We start from the raw sequence: 14450 nt of genomic DNA, 5'->3' as shown, positions 1-14450 counted from the left end.
AGACACAGAGCCAAACCATATCCATCCTTAAGTATGAGATCCATACTTCTGTATTTTTTCAAAAGCTTTCCAAGAATTCTGTAAAGGCTTCAAACCATTGCTTTAGATGAGGGTTCAGTACACTTTTTCTATAAAGGGTCAAGTAGTAAATATTTTAGGCTTTATAGGTCATATGGTATCTCTCACAACAACTGAACTCCACTGTTATAACCTGGGTATGTATAAACAATAGATAAATAAATGGTAGTAGTTGTGGACCAATAAAACGTTACTTGTAACAACATGCTGGGGGTTAGATTGGACACATGGGTCATAGCTTGTCAACCTCTGAATTGGATAATTCTATAACCTCTTCTAAACCAAATGACTTTATTTGCATTGTTTTATTTTCCATTTTCTTGTGAAAGAACATGATTATTTCACTAAAACAGTTGATTTGCCAAAAACAAGGCTTACTGGAATTCGACAAGAAACTTTCAGAATGTGAATTTTCATAACATCTTTCTCACAATGCAACTAAACACTCTATTTAGTTATAACAAGTATCGATTGGGAAGTAACATTAAAAGGAATACCCATGTTCTCCCCTTTATTTATGTATTCCAAAGGACAACAGCAAAACACAGCTGTTGCTGGGATGGAGATGGCAATGAAAACTCAAGCAGAACTGAAACAGCCCATTACCTGCAAAATCATGTCCACAAATGCGTCTCAGAAGACTGATTGCAGCAACGCCAATGGACTGTAAGCTACATTGTTGCATTCCGGCCCAGGTTCATAAAGTTTTATAATGCTGATGAAGAAAAACATGAAATAATGCTGAAGATGAGAGATACAGAAATTCCATTCCCCTAAAAGTTGTTATTGCCCACAGAAAAGGAATTTGAGACGAGTTTCTAGGACTGAGATTTAAATGATTTAAACTGCTAAAGATTTGTGCAGGTATCAAAAAGGTTAATCCCAGTCAACCGTGATGTGAAATAACCACTTTGCATACTTATTTTAATAATAATCAGTTTTCAATTTAAAAGTTTACAGTAACACACAATGAGATCAGATTTTCTCTGATTTCTTTCTGCAAGGATGAAAACAAAAATCACTCCACTATCATTAATCAGGACTGGAAACCATTAACATTTTGATATAAACGTTTTGTGAAAGCCAGTGACCGCTAACAGCTTTAAGAGAAGCAACCTTAAGACAATGTATACCCAAGTGTGGACTCTGACAACTGGGGTACTTAAGAACACATATCTCTGCATTTGACCCCAGTTCTGAGAGATTGTCTAGTGATTCCCAATGACTATTCTACGTCAGAATTTTAGATTCACAGCTTTAGAGACAGCATACTATTGTGCAAAGAAAATCATCAGCCCAAAAACTTGAATTCTAATTCATTCTCTGCTATTAACTGCCTGACGGAACTTGGACAAGTCACTTAAACTTCTAGGTCCCTTACAACTCTAAAGCTCTATTAACTCTATCCTACAATTGTACGAGAAATAAATAGACCTGTATTTATACCACAGATAAATTGTTTTTGCCAAGATCTATGAGTGACAAGTGGGAAAATGAAAAAGGAATGATAGTTAACTTATTTTTTGTTATCACTACTATTTTGTTTTTCAATTGAAGAGGTTAACAAAGGAATTTTGCTTACCGTATTTTTTTCTCTTAAAACACTGAATATATGTAAACTGGTAAGTGTAATCTTATAAAATACATAGGCTAGTATTTGCAAAGGCATACCACCTAAAGTTAAACTCTCTTGTGGCTCAATCACAGCATAAATTTCCGTTGAGGAAATATCAATAAAAAAGCTAACAACAATTTAAAAGCAATTAGAATATGTATTGGTCTCAGAAAGTAAATGAATACATGCAGTGTTTCATGAAATCCTTATTCTTCTATTTTTATCAAATCTATGTTAAGTGATACTTACCACCTGCTCTGCCTAGGCTCTCAACTGCAAGGTCTCTTCTCACCAATTACCTGATTTCTTTATTCAAAACAGTTGCTCCAGAAGATACAACGAGAAATGAATACTTCTTCCTTAAAAGACGGGGGGACATAAGAAGAAATATTAATAATTTGATATCTTCTTCATCCAAAGAGAGTATCATAATTGAGTTCTTACAGTGGATGATTGCTAATTATTAAATCGGTTTTGAAGTAGATTACATTTATAATTTCAAGACATACTCAAACCATTATTTCTTTAATTACTAGATTAAGATATTATTCATTTATCATTCCCTAGTTTAAAAAGTGAGTATACAGGAATTATTAAACTTTCTTCTCAAACTCACTGATTTTTGTTGATTATTTCCACATTATCAATGTTATAAATGTGCATACAGTTCTTTAACCATAATTTTCATTTTTACTTGGCGTCATTGCTAAACTCCTATGATTCATCTCTGGATTTCATTGTCGAACATATCAGGTATATTCTTTTGATCAATATAGATCTTTCTTAAATTGTACAGTCCTGGTGATATAAATCAATAGAAGAGAAACCTAAAGACATTTTATAGAACTATGAAAAGTGCCCCATAAATATATATAATTGTCATTTGTCAGTTAAAAATAAAATATATTTATAGAAGTTCCTAAAGAGAGCCAACAGCAGGTAATAAATTTGCATCTAACCAGAAAGTTCCCTGCCTTTCTACCCCGGGAACTGCTACCAATGTAGTGGAGGTGGGGAGCAGGTGGGAGAAGGCTAGTGAGGGAAGTAACTCAATGGGTTATAGGGAAGATCACAAAGTTGTAAAAGTGGGAAAAAAAAAAAAGTGACACAATGAAGTGAATAAAAGTGAGGGTGACATTGGATTACTTAAGAGTAATGTTGGAGGTTAATAGAAAGTTAGGCCAAGCATCCAAAATTGTGGGGAAAAGTGATTTTCAATTCGGAATATTCCCTCTAGCCAAACTATAAATCAAGAATTCAAGGAAAATAAAAACATTTTCACATAAACAAAGAGGATTGAGTCACAGCCAAATGCTACAGTAACATATAAGACAGGAAAGCATTAGTCAGACCCTTGAATGCTGACATGACCCCTTCTACCAAGTTAATAGAATTAAAAGCAGCAAGCATACAGTTGTAGTATTTAGGACCTTGAGGTTTATGTACTACGTCCGGGCTGCACTGACCACAAAACTTTGAGCAGAATCAGGGCTGTAAACACTTACACATATATACCTCATATACAGATCCCATATGTTTTCTAATATTGTTTTCTAGTTTGGTATAAATCAAGGTAAGTTGAGCTAAATCCAAGTGATCTTTCTCTCCAACTTTCAACCTAGATGAACCCCATAAACTGGCTTAGTTCAAAGGTTCTCAAAACGTTGATCTTCTTAAGAAAGCTAAAAACGTGTGCCAGCAAAATGAAAAAGTAAACCAAAAACTGGAAGAAATGATTCACAAAAAAGAATATCTAACAGAGGAGGAAGCTAAGGAAAATGCCAGGGTAATATTTGTGCACTAGTCCTAGAGATTAAACATTCCAGATTGGAGCAAATGGATAGAGATGTGGGAGAGGAGATTTCTAAGAAAATAAATAAAACTGAAATATTATGTAATATTATGGTGCTTTGGAATAGGATTATTGGTATTCAGTAGATTGTGCTAGAAAATTTGGGGAAAATTGATTATAGGTATGTATAAAAAGCAAATTGACAAATAAGGCAATTATTAATCAAAAGAAAAACAAATAGGTGAATGAAATCAGCAGATGAAATAAGCCTAACCATTGTAGAGGTGATAACCCCTCAACTATCTATAAAGTAGTAAAGGGATCCTCCCTCAACTTGATATTTTTTGAAACTCCATACACATGTAAAACAAATACTTAAGTAAATGAAACTTACTGCTCAAAAGTTGAAAAACAGCTTTGGGTATTGAATTGGCAGAGCAGGGAGGCAGATTGCTGTTTTTCTACATAAGAACTTTAAACAATTTAATAGTTCAACTATGTTCATGATATTTTTATTTTAAAATATCTTAATTTCGGCCGGGCGCAGTGGCTCACGCCTGTAATCCCAGCACTTTAGGAGGCAGAGGCGGGTGGATCACGAGGTCAAGAGCTCGAGACCATCCTGGTCAACATGGTGAAACCCCGTCTCTACTAAAAATACAAAAAATTAGCTGGGCATGGTGGGGCACACCTGTAATCCCAGCTACTCAGGAGGCTGAGGCAGGAGAATTGCCTGAACCCAGGAGGCGGAGGTTGCGGTGAGCCGAGATCACACCATTGCACTCCAGCCTGGGTAACAAGAGCGAAATTCTGTCTCAAAAAAAAAAAAAAAAAATCTTAATTTTAAATGATGTACGTAAGATGATGTTTGTGGAAGTGTTTCTTAAACTTCAAAACACTTGTCTTGGCCAATGTTCTCTGGAAAGTAGAGCCTGAAGCGAAGGTAAAGGAGAAAATGCTTGATTTGGGGGCGTGGAAGCAAGAACAGGAGGTGAAGGAAAGGAGTTGAAGCAACAAAATATGTGACTGATGTGATATAATACAACGTTGTACCAACCATCATTCATCATGAGACACAAGGAGACAGAAGGACACCTGCCCTCAGAACCTGGAATATCTGAAGGACCACAAGGAGGAAATGTGAAAGTGTGAGCTTGTCTTGGCTTTTCCTCCTTCCTTCCCTGTTTCACTCACTGTATCTCTTGCTCCTAGTGCCGAACTTCATACTTTCAACTAGACTACTCAGACTTAAGCTGCTGTTTTATGTTCTGTTTTCTGGGGGTAATAATCTCACCAAAATATAGAAAGAAAAGAAATAAAAATAAAGAATAGCTCATCAAATATAAAAGCTGCAGTTCAAACCAGGGGTTATAGAAGTGGTCCAATAAAACGGGAATTATTGGTGCCAAGGCTTTGTTGAGAGACAAGTTTCTATGACAGTCTTAAATTCCTGCATATTCTAGGCCTTTTGAGCAAAGGATATGTTTGAATATGGAAGCTAGTGATGGTGTATTCCTCTAGAAAGATTTAGAGACATTCCACAATACAAAAGATGACAGCCTTTTGTCCCCCACTGCCACCCAGAGACTTTTTCCTCACATTCCAGAGGACTAAATCTAGAAATACTGTCCTCTGCTATGCTAGAGATTTACTTATAGTCTAAGGTAATATGAGTAATCTCTCTACAGACTACCCCAGTGAAAGTTTGGGGTTCTTCTGTGATGTAACACGTTGCACCGGTAGATAAACACGTGGTATTCATCATCTCAGCCTGTGAGAACTGGAACGTGAGAGGCTGTGGCAAGTTATTGCTCTGGATGCTGCTTTTTGCCGTAAGCAAAAAAATGATTTCTCTGACCTAGAAATATTAAAATATTATGTTCTTGAGGGCTGTGTGAGTGTGTGTGTGTGTGTGTGTGTGTGTGTGTGTGTGTGTGACTGCAGACTCACTTGTTACTTTGCAAACAGGGTAAAATAACAGACCCTTTACACCCTTTTTCTTATTTTAAATGGGCCTTGCGTCTCCCATTTAACAGAAACGTTTTCATTCCAGACAACTTTTCCTCATGTAGAAAACCTACATAACTAAAAGCTAACTATAGGTCTTACTGTTGCTGACAGCTAATCAATATTTTCACAAGAAGTAGACTTCTCTAAGACTCTGATAATTGAACAAACAGTGATGTCCCCAGAGAGATGTAATGGAAAGAACATAGGCTTTTTAAGTTAGGTGTTCATATATTTGAAATGTATTTCCAGCATGCAATACCTGTGTAAACCTGAATGCTTTACTTAACTTTTCTGAGCTTCAATGGCCTGAGTAAAAATATATTATAGAATTATGAAAAATATTTAAAGATATAAATGTAGAACCACTGACAAAGTAATTTAAAAATGTTAATTCCCGGCTGGGCATGGTGACTCACGCCTGTAATCCTAGCAATCTGGGAGGCTGAGGTGGGTGGAGCACCTGAGGTCAGGAGTTCAAAACCAGCCTGGCCATCATGGTGAAACTCCATCTTTTATATATGTATATGTGTATATATATATATATATATATATATATATATATATATGGATTTTTTATTTTTATTTATTTTTATTTTTTTTTTTGAGATGTAGTCTTGCTCTGTTGCCAGGCTGGAGTACAGTGGTGCAGTCTCGACTCACTGCAACCTCCACCTCCTGGGTTCAAGCCATTCTTCTGCCTCAGCCTCCTGAGTAGCTGGGACCACAGGCGTGTGCCACCACACCCAGCTAATTTTTGTATTTTTAGTAGAGATGGGGTTACACCATGGCCAGGATGGTCTTGATCTCTTGACCTCGTGATCTGCCTGCCTCGGCCTCCCAAAGTGCTGGGATTACAGGCGTGAGCCACTGCTCTCGGCCCCGAAACCCCATCTTTTAATATGAAAAGAATTTTTATTTAAAATAAAAATAAAGTAAAATGTTAATTCCCTTTTCTTCAAAGATTAACGTCAAATTTTAAAAAAACAATTTATGTAGTCCCTAAATGCCTTTGTATTTTAAGTTCATACACACATATCCATTAATACACAAAGCTTCAAGATAATTTATTTAGTAAATACATTCTTAGTCTTTCTTAAGTCTGTCATTTTATGATCATTTGAATAAATATAGAGTTTATTTGACAGTTTTTTGTGTTTGTGGTTTTTTGGGGGGTTTTGGAATTTCAGTTTTGGTTTTCTTTTGCAAACAGGGTAACCAAGATCTAAAGGAAGCATAATGCTTTGGCAGGGGAAAATATATATCAATGTGGATGGCTTTTCTAAAATTATTTATTTAAAATACAGAAAACTCTTCATGATAATATAATCAGAATTTAAGGTAGTATTCACGGAAACAACTTTCTATGTACCATATATTCAACCCCCTTCTGCTTTTTGATTCTATCCCACCTGTTTCTTAGAGAAGGAAAAATCATCAGTTAAAAATATGCAAATTAAAAATAGAAAATGCTTTCCTGTGTGTATGAATGTTTTAATATGCCATAGCATTGATAGATTTTTCAATTTATAAACACATTATTTGATGTACTATAAATGAAAAGTGTATAATAACCATCAACTCATACTCCTTTTCACCTTAAGTACATATTATTTTAATTCCTTTAAAATTACATTATCTTCAAGGAATAATAGTATAGACGGAAATTTTTCATTGTACTCTAAGAAAGATGGATGAGCAAAACTTTTCAAAAACAATCAAGCAATCAGAGTTAGTGTAAATAAAATTCTTGAAAATATTTAGTTTCTGAATTAAAGCTCCAAATAAGAATTGTCTTTAAAGAAATTCTTTATTATTATTCTCTGAGTCTTTATTATTACTCTATAATAATTTGGGAGCATATTATTAATAACTGTGATTTATGTTATTATGTTTGTTAAAGAAACAATTGCCCAATATAAAGTCAGGAGAGTCCCCAGCATTGACTTAACATCATTATAGATTGGGAAAACAATGAAAGAATTCTTTATTTATTTCCAGAAAACAATAAAGCTTTCTCATCAACTCAAACCCATCAATGATGTAATTCTGTGAAGAATTTTTTCACTAAAATTTATTATCTGGAGGGAAAGCAATAATGTTTATGAACCATATTGGCTACGGAAACATTTTTCATTAGAAATCAATTTTCTCTTCTTTTGGTGTCTGTGGTTATAGGTCAGCAAAACAAGTGTCAGCAAATTGGAAGCCACTCTGCAAAGCATGTTCTGTTCCTCAGCATTACACCTTCTTCCTCACTGTTCAAGGATCTTCTATCATGGGGAAGCAAACTTCTAGGATAACTTCAAAAAATGTGTTTGACACTTTATAGATCTTTGGGGAAAATTATAAAGTGCCCTTATGTGACTTTCTGGTAGAAATCTTTCATTATAACTAGAAATAATGACAGTCTTTTCTTCAATCTAATGATGTTACATTTTATGAGATTTCAAGTCAATGGAATTATCTTTGATGCCAGATGTTACTTATGAAGCAATGAGTGATCTGTCTTAATCACAGATTAGTCATCTATGAAAGTGTGATGTCTTTCCAATGATGTTCTCCATAATGAGAACTAAGACACAGAAATAAATGTAATCTATGACAAATAGCCCTCCTGGATCAGAAACTACTTTCACTAATACTTGAAAGAAAAGGGAGAGAGAACCACAGCAGGATTGTAATGCATCTGACTCTCATCTGTGGCAGAAAGCAGGTATATCACACCTTCCCTGACAGATGAATTCCTGAACACTTGTGTTTAAATTAAGTAAAGCCTTTAATTCCATAATTTTACACAAAATCAAGCAACTCATATTAAAAGTATTTTGTCTACTTCAAAGTGCCAAATTCTCTCCTTTTTACTAAATTTAATTTAAATATTTTTAACCCAAAATATTGAAGGGGCAAAAAAGTAGCAGAGTCTCAGAAAGACAAGCAGCCCCCTATTTAAGAGGAATTGGGATCTAAACCTATTTGGGCATCAATGATTTGGATTCATTAACATGTTTCTTCTACATACACAATAATCACATTCCAAGCTGGCTCACAAAAGCCGAATTGCCAAGTCGGGTATTGCCTTTTGCTTATCTTTTGGCAGGGCCTGAGCAGGGGGGCAGTGGGGGAATTATTTTATCATCTACATTTCTAAAACATATTCATTTCACTACTTTTAGAGTACTCTTCCCATGTTGGTTTACAGGTATATGTCTACATGTCATCTCTCCTTCTACAATAAAATATCTTAAAATATTTTAGGTCGGGTAACAATTGAAAAATACTTTCGATCCAGAAAAATTGCCAAATAGTTACACAGAAGATGAACCCAAGATCACCTGAGAGAAGATCTTTTTGATTCTTATACACATAATTAGTCTCTATATTAAGCAATCAATTATACAAGCTGCTATTTCCCCAGAGGAAGTTAAAACAAGAGGCTGTGTGGCCTGGCAAAGTCTGCATCTTGGAAAATCTCAGTTCGGATTAGGTTTGTGAGGGAAGTGCAGGTAAATTTATATAGGTGTCAAGGAGACTTTAATGAAAACAGGGCTTACATCTCTAACCCTAACTTCCAATTGAATAGAAGGTGTTGATGTATTGAGATGGTCTCAAGGAGAACTGCTACAGGAAAAAAAGACAAGGAAAGGCACAAATGAAACACAACCGAAGTAAAGGGTGAATCAGGACCAGTGATCCTGCCTCAGTGCCAGCTAAGATAGAGCAAGGTTGATTCCATCCTGCTGATAAACTGGTCAATTTTTAAAAACAGTATCTTGGTAAAAGAGTTCAAGGTATTAATAAAAGTGCATAATTTTCAACAGTGTGGCACTGTGCAGAGATTTGAACCGGCAAGTTTTTCATCCCAGCATGCACAAGGTTGTGTTTATCAATGATTCTTAAGTTTCAATTATGTTAAAAGCAAAGGACTACTTGGCACTTGAAAGCAAAGGGCCACTTGGCTTTTGAAAATATCTCCATTCATGTATAAAAAGACAGAATATGCAAAAAGAACATAATAGAAATATGAGATATGGCTTAAAAGCTCTAGCATCTGTGCAATTAGAACACAAAGAGCTATATTTCGAAGATTAGACTAAATATTTTCAAAAAATTACGAAAGATACCAAGCTTTAGATTTAAATAATTAACATTAAATCAATTTTTTGACACTTAAAATATTTTACATTTTCAAGACAAAATTATTTTTAAAACTGTGTTTCTGTAGTAATAATAATAACATTAATCTCTCTTGTATATACATTGCATATATTAACTCAATGATTACAATAACTCTACAAAATGGGTATTCTTCGTATTCTGACTTTAAGGTGGAAAACTGTGGCTCAGAGAATTTAATTTTCTGCAGTCCCAAATCCAGTATATGGCAAAATCAAGATTCAAACACTGGTGTCTAATTCTAGAGTCCAGCTTCTAACCACTATGCCCAGTATAACAGGAATCATAATGAAACTTTTATATGAAAATGTTAAGGCCTTTCCCAAGGAATTTAAAGTCTGAAGTAAATCTATACAATTACCTGTATCTTAAAATATTATGGTAAAATGCTCAAAAGATTAAATACAGAAAACGTTCATTTCTTGGGAAAAAAAATTCCACACTGCAGGCACCAAGAAACACATACACCCATAAACTGAGTGGTCAGCTTTGCCTTTGACACTGTCAGCTACCACAGCATCTTTTAAACAAAATCTTTCTTATTACTTAAGCCAGTTTGATTTAATCTACTTTTCTCAAAAGTGAAAATACATAGAATAGAGAAGGAATTTTGTCTTTTAAAAAAAAATACTTTTGTTATCGCTTCAGGGGATCATGTGCAGGTTTGTTATATAGGTAAATGGATTGTCACAGAGATTTGGTATACAGATTATTTTGATTCCCAGGTTCAATAAGCCTAGTGCCTGATAGGTAGCTTTTTGATCCTTATTCTCCTCCCAGCCTCCAACTTCAAGGACTTCCCAGAATCTATTGTTCCATGGGTACTCAATGTTTAGCTCACACTTGTAAATCAGAATATGCAGTACCTGGGTTTCTATTTCTATGTTTGCTTAGGATAATGGCCTCCAGATCCATCCACGCTGTTACAAAAAACATGATCTCATCCTTCGTCATAGCTAGGTAGTATTTCATGTGTGTACGTACCACATTTTCTTTATCCTGTCTACCATTGGTGAGAATTTAGGTTGATTCCATGTCTTTGCTATTGTGAATAGTGCTACAATTAACATACAAGGGCATGTATTTTTCTAATAGAATGATTGATATTCCTTTGTATGTATACCCAAAAATGGGATTGGTGGGTCGAATGGTAGTTTTGTTTTAAGTTCTTTGAGAAATGACATAACTTTCCACAGTGGCTGAACTAATTTACATATCCACCAGCAGTGTCTAAGTGTTCCCTTTTCTCTATTGCCTTGCCAGCATCTGTCGATTTTTCCCTTTCTAATAATGGACGTTCTGACTTAGATGAGATGGTATCTCATTGTGGTTTTGATCTGCATTTCTCTAATGATTAGCGATGTTGCATTTTTTAAATTATTATTATTATGCTTGTTGGCTGCATGTATGACCTCTTTAGAAAAATGTCCATTCATGTATTTTGCCACTTTTTAATGAGGTTGTTTGTTTTTTGCTTACTGATTTGTTTAAGTTTCTTACAGATTCTGGATATTAAACCTTTGTTGAATACATAGCTTGCAAAATGTTTCTCCTTATGTAGGTTATTGTTTACTTTGTTGATAGTTTCCTTTGCTGTGCAAAAACTCTTTTTAATTAGGTCCCATTTGTCAATTTTTTGTTTATATTGCAATCACTTTCTGTATCTTTGCCATAGTATCTTTGCCAGGGCTTATGTCCAGAATGGTATTTCCTAGGTTTCTTTTGGGGTTTTATCGTTTTAAGTCTTATACTTAAGTCTTGCATTCACCTTGAATTGATTTTTGTATGATGAAAGGAAACAGTCCTTGATGAAAAGAAAGAGTCCAGTTTCAATCTTCTGCATACGGCTAACCAGTTATCCAAGCACCATTTGTTGAATAAGGAATCTCTCTCCATTGCTTATTTTTGTCAACTTTGTTGAAGATCAGATGGTTGTAGGTGTGTGGCTTTATTTCTGGGTTCTCTAACCTGTTCTATTAGTCCATCTGTCTGTTTTGTACTAGTAGCATGCTGTTTGGGTTACTGCTGGAAGGTGTGCTCTTAGCCTTGATGGTTCCCCTTGTACATGGCCTGCTCCTAATTTCTAGCTGCTTTTTATGTATTTTTTTTCTTTCACATTGAACTTGGAGAATCTAATGACTACGTGTCTGAATGATGGTCATCTTGTATAGTATCTTAATGGGGTTCTCTGCATTTCTTAAATTTGTATGTTGGCCTCTCTAGGTAAGTTGGGAAAGCTTTCATGAACAATATCCTCCAATATGTTTTCCGAGTTGCTTTCTTCCTCTCTCTCTCTTTCACAGATGCCAATGAGTCACAGATTTGGTCTCTTTATATAATTTCATATTTCTTTGAGGTTTTGTTCTTTCTTTGTCTTCTTTTATCTTTCTGTCTGATTCAGTTGATTCAAAGCACCAGTCTTTGACCTCTGGAATCCTTTCCTCAGCCTAATCTATTCTGCTGTCAATTCTACCAACTCTATTATGAAATGATGTAGTGAGTTGTGGGCTCTATCCGTTCAGTTTGGTTTTACATTTTTTATATTATTTTACCGGATTCCTTAGACTCCTTGGGTTGGGTTTCAATTCTCTCTTGAATCTCAATGATCTTCATTTCTGTCTGGATCCTGAATTATATGTATGTTATTTCATCCATTTCAACCTTGTAAATAACCATTGCTGGTTAACTAGTATGGTTTTTAGGAGGTAAGAAGGCGCTGTGGCTCTTTGAGTTGCCAGAGTTCTTGCACTTGTGCTGTCTTATCTGTGGGGGCTGATTGACCTTTAATCTTTGAAGTTGCTGTCTTTCGGATAAGATTTGGGTTTGTATTTTGCTTTTATTTTTGATTCCCCTGAGAGTTTAATTGTGGTGTAAGGTGGATTCAATCAACTGGCTTCATCCTGGAAGATTTCAGTGGGGGAAAGAGGGATCATCACTTTTAAACTGTGTTCCCTAGCCCTGAGGGGCTGGTACTGGTTTCCTGGCTTTGTTCTTTAGCCCCTTGAGGTTAGACACCCACAGTACTGCATGCAGACCAGTGTTTCCTGTCCCTTGGCAACAACCCTCTAAAGTGGGATACCAACCACAGATATTCTTGAGGATGATGGCAGCAGGGCCCCCATCTGCACACACATCAGTAAGAGTGATGGTGCAGTGGGGTGCATACACATTGGCAGGGCCAGGGCACCGGTGGTGGCAGTAGCTGGCCTTCACACATCGTCAGAAAAGAAGCAGCAGTGTCCGTGTGTGCACACTTGTGCCGGCAGCAATGGGGCAACAGGATGCATGTGCACATGACAGGAGACAAGGGGAGAGGAAGTCTGCTCATGTACATGTGCCAGCAAAGTGGTTCATGGGGACGAGCTGGGCTCATGGACAAAGCAGTGGGATGAGGTTCAGTCAAGGGAAGCTGCAAGTGGATGGTTGCACATTGGTGCAACTCTACAATGGTTAGCTATGGTCTGCTAGGTATGGTCTTCCAGTAAAGGAGCTATAACGATGGGCCCCAGGAAGCACCCTATTTGGGCAACTAAGGCTGAGCTGTAAGTGGAGGTGGGAAGGCTGGGGCCCTAGGAGAGGCCAGCAGACAGGGGGATGCTCAGATCAGACTGCCCCCAACCCACAGGCAACACTGCCCTTCTCTGTCAAGGTCTGCCAGTCACCAAAGTCCAAGGGCACCTAGAAAGCATGGCAAGCCTTGGTGAATAGGCATTCCTGGCCATGCTCCACTGCAGCCCTCCCCATGCAAAACCTTCTGGGCTCCTCACAAGCTAGAGTCCTGCCCTTGCTGCCTCTCCAAACTTCTCTCCCTGCCATCCCAAGTGTCATAGGGCTTGTGGGGTCTCTTGCAGCTAGGATTCTGGAAGTCCCTTGTGAAAGCAGGCCGCTCCTGGCCTGTTCAACTCATCCGTTCCCCAGGAACCACGGGGTGGGGGGAGGGGGGGCCAAGGACAAGTCCTGGTGCTCGGCAGCCCCATGCATAGTCCCAACTTCCACCCTCTTTATCCCAGGGTCTGTGTCCTTTTTCTGTCCCCTCTCAATGCCTTTCCTCTGAGTATTTTCTTAGAGTGTGCCAGTTTTCTCCATGGCCTGGACTCTTGGTGGGAGATTTTCTTCCTGGCTGCCTCTAGTCAGCCATCTTGTTTCCAAATCCTGGAGGAAGAGCTTTGAAGAAACCACTTTAAATCTTTGGATCATTTTTTCTTCACCACTAAGCTGAAGAATACATAACAGCAAAAAATAACTATAATAATAATAATCAAATAGTAATAGTCTCCAATTATCAAAGACTTACCACATGTTACAACATGCCAATCAATTTACAACCATTATTTTGTTTAATGCATAAAACATACTCAAACCAGAAATCAGCTGAGGGAACCATGATCACTGGCTAGAGTGAGCTTTCTGACTGGTGATGTATTGACCGGACAGGTCTAGAATCAGACTAATGTATCCCAACACTGAGTGGTTAAAGCAACAGAACTTCATTAAATTAATCTCTATTCACACAAAAAATAATTTGATAATTTAGTTGTATTCCGAAGCACCAAAATGTCAAATTCAATAGTAATAGTTGAACTCTGTTGAGTATTTACTCATAACACTGGAAACTTTGCTAAAGCACTTCACATATTTCCTCTCATTTAATCCTTGCAACAACTATGTAAGGTAGGTGTTTTCATCTATATTTTATAGATTCAAATGCTGAAGCTCAGAAATATTAAGCAGTTCTCTAATAACTATAGATATAGATACAACCAGATTTATTATGATAGATGT

General features: G+C 36.6%; 1 pseudogene across 1 annotated transcript in view; it reads left to right on the top strand.

Annotated features, from left to right (window-relative positions):
• The first annotated feature begins 637 nt into the window (after positions 1-637).
• Positions 638-14450, top strand: part of LOC116550651 — a 76873-nt pseudogene continuing 63060 nt past the window's right edge. The window contains exon 1 of the transcript XR_004268517.1: positions 638-744. The product of XR_004268517.1 is annotated as a mitogen-activated protein kinase kinase kinase 3 pseudogene (transcript). The remainder of the gene's footprint in view (positions 745-14450) is intronic.

Source organism: Sapajus apella, unplaced genomic scaffold, assembly GCF_009761245.1.
Source record: "Sapajus apella isolate SASKATOON/1434 unplaced genomic scaffold, GSC_monkey_1.0 scaffold8, whole genome shotgun sequence".
Taxonomy (NCBI): Eukaryota; Metazoa; Chordata; class Mammalia; order Primates; family Cebidae; genus Sapajus; species Sapajus apella.
This window is presented reverse-complemented; position numbering and strand designations above follow the sequence as displayed.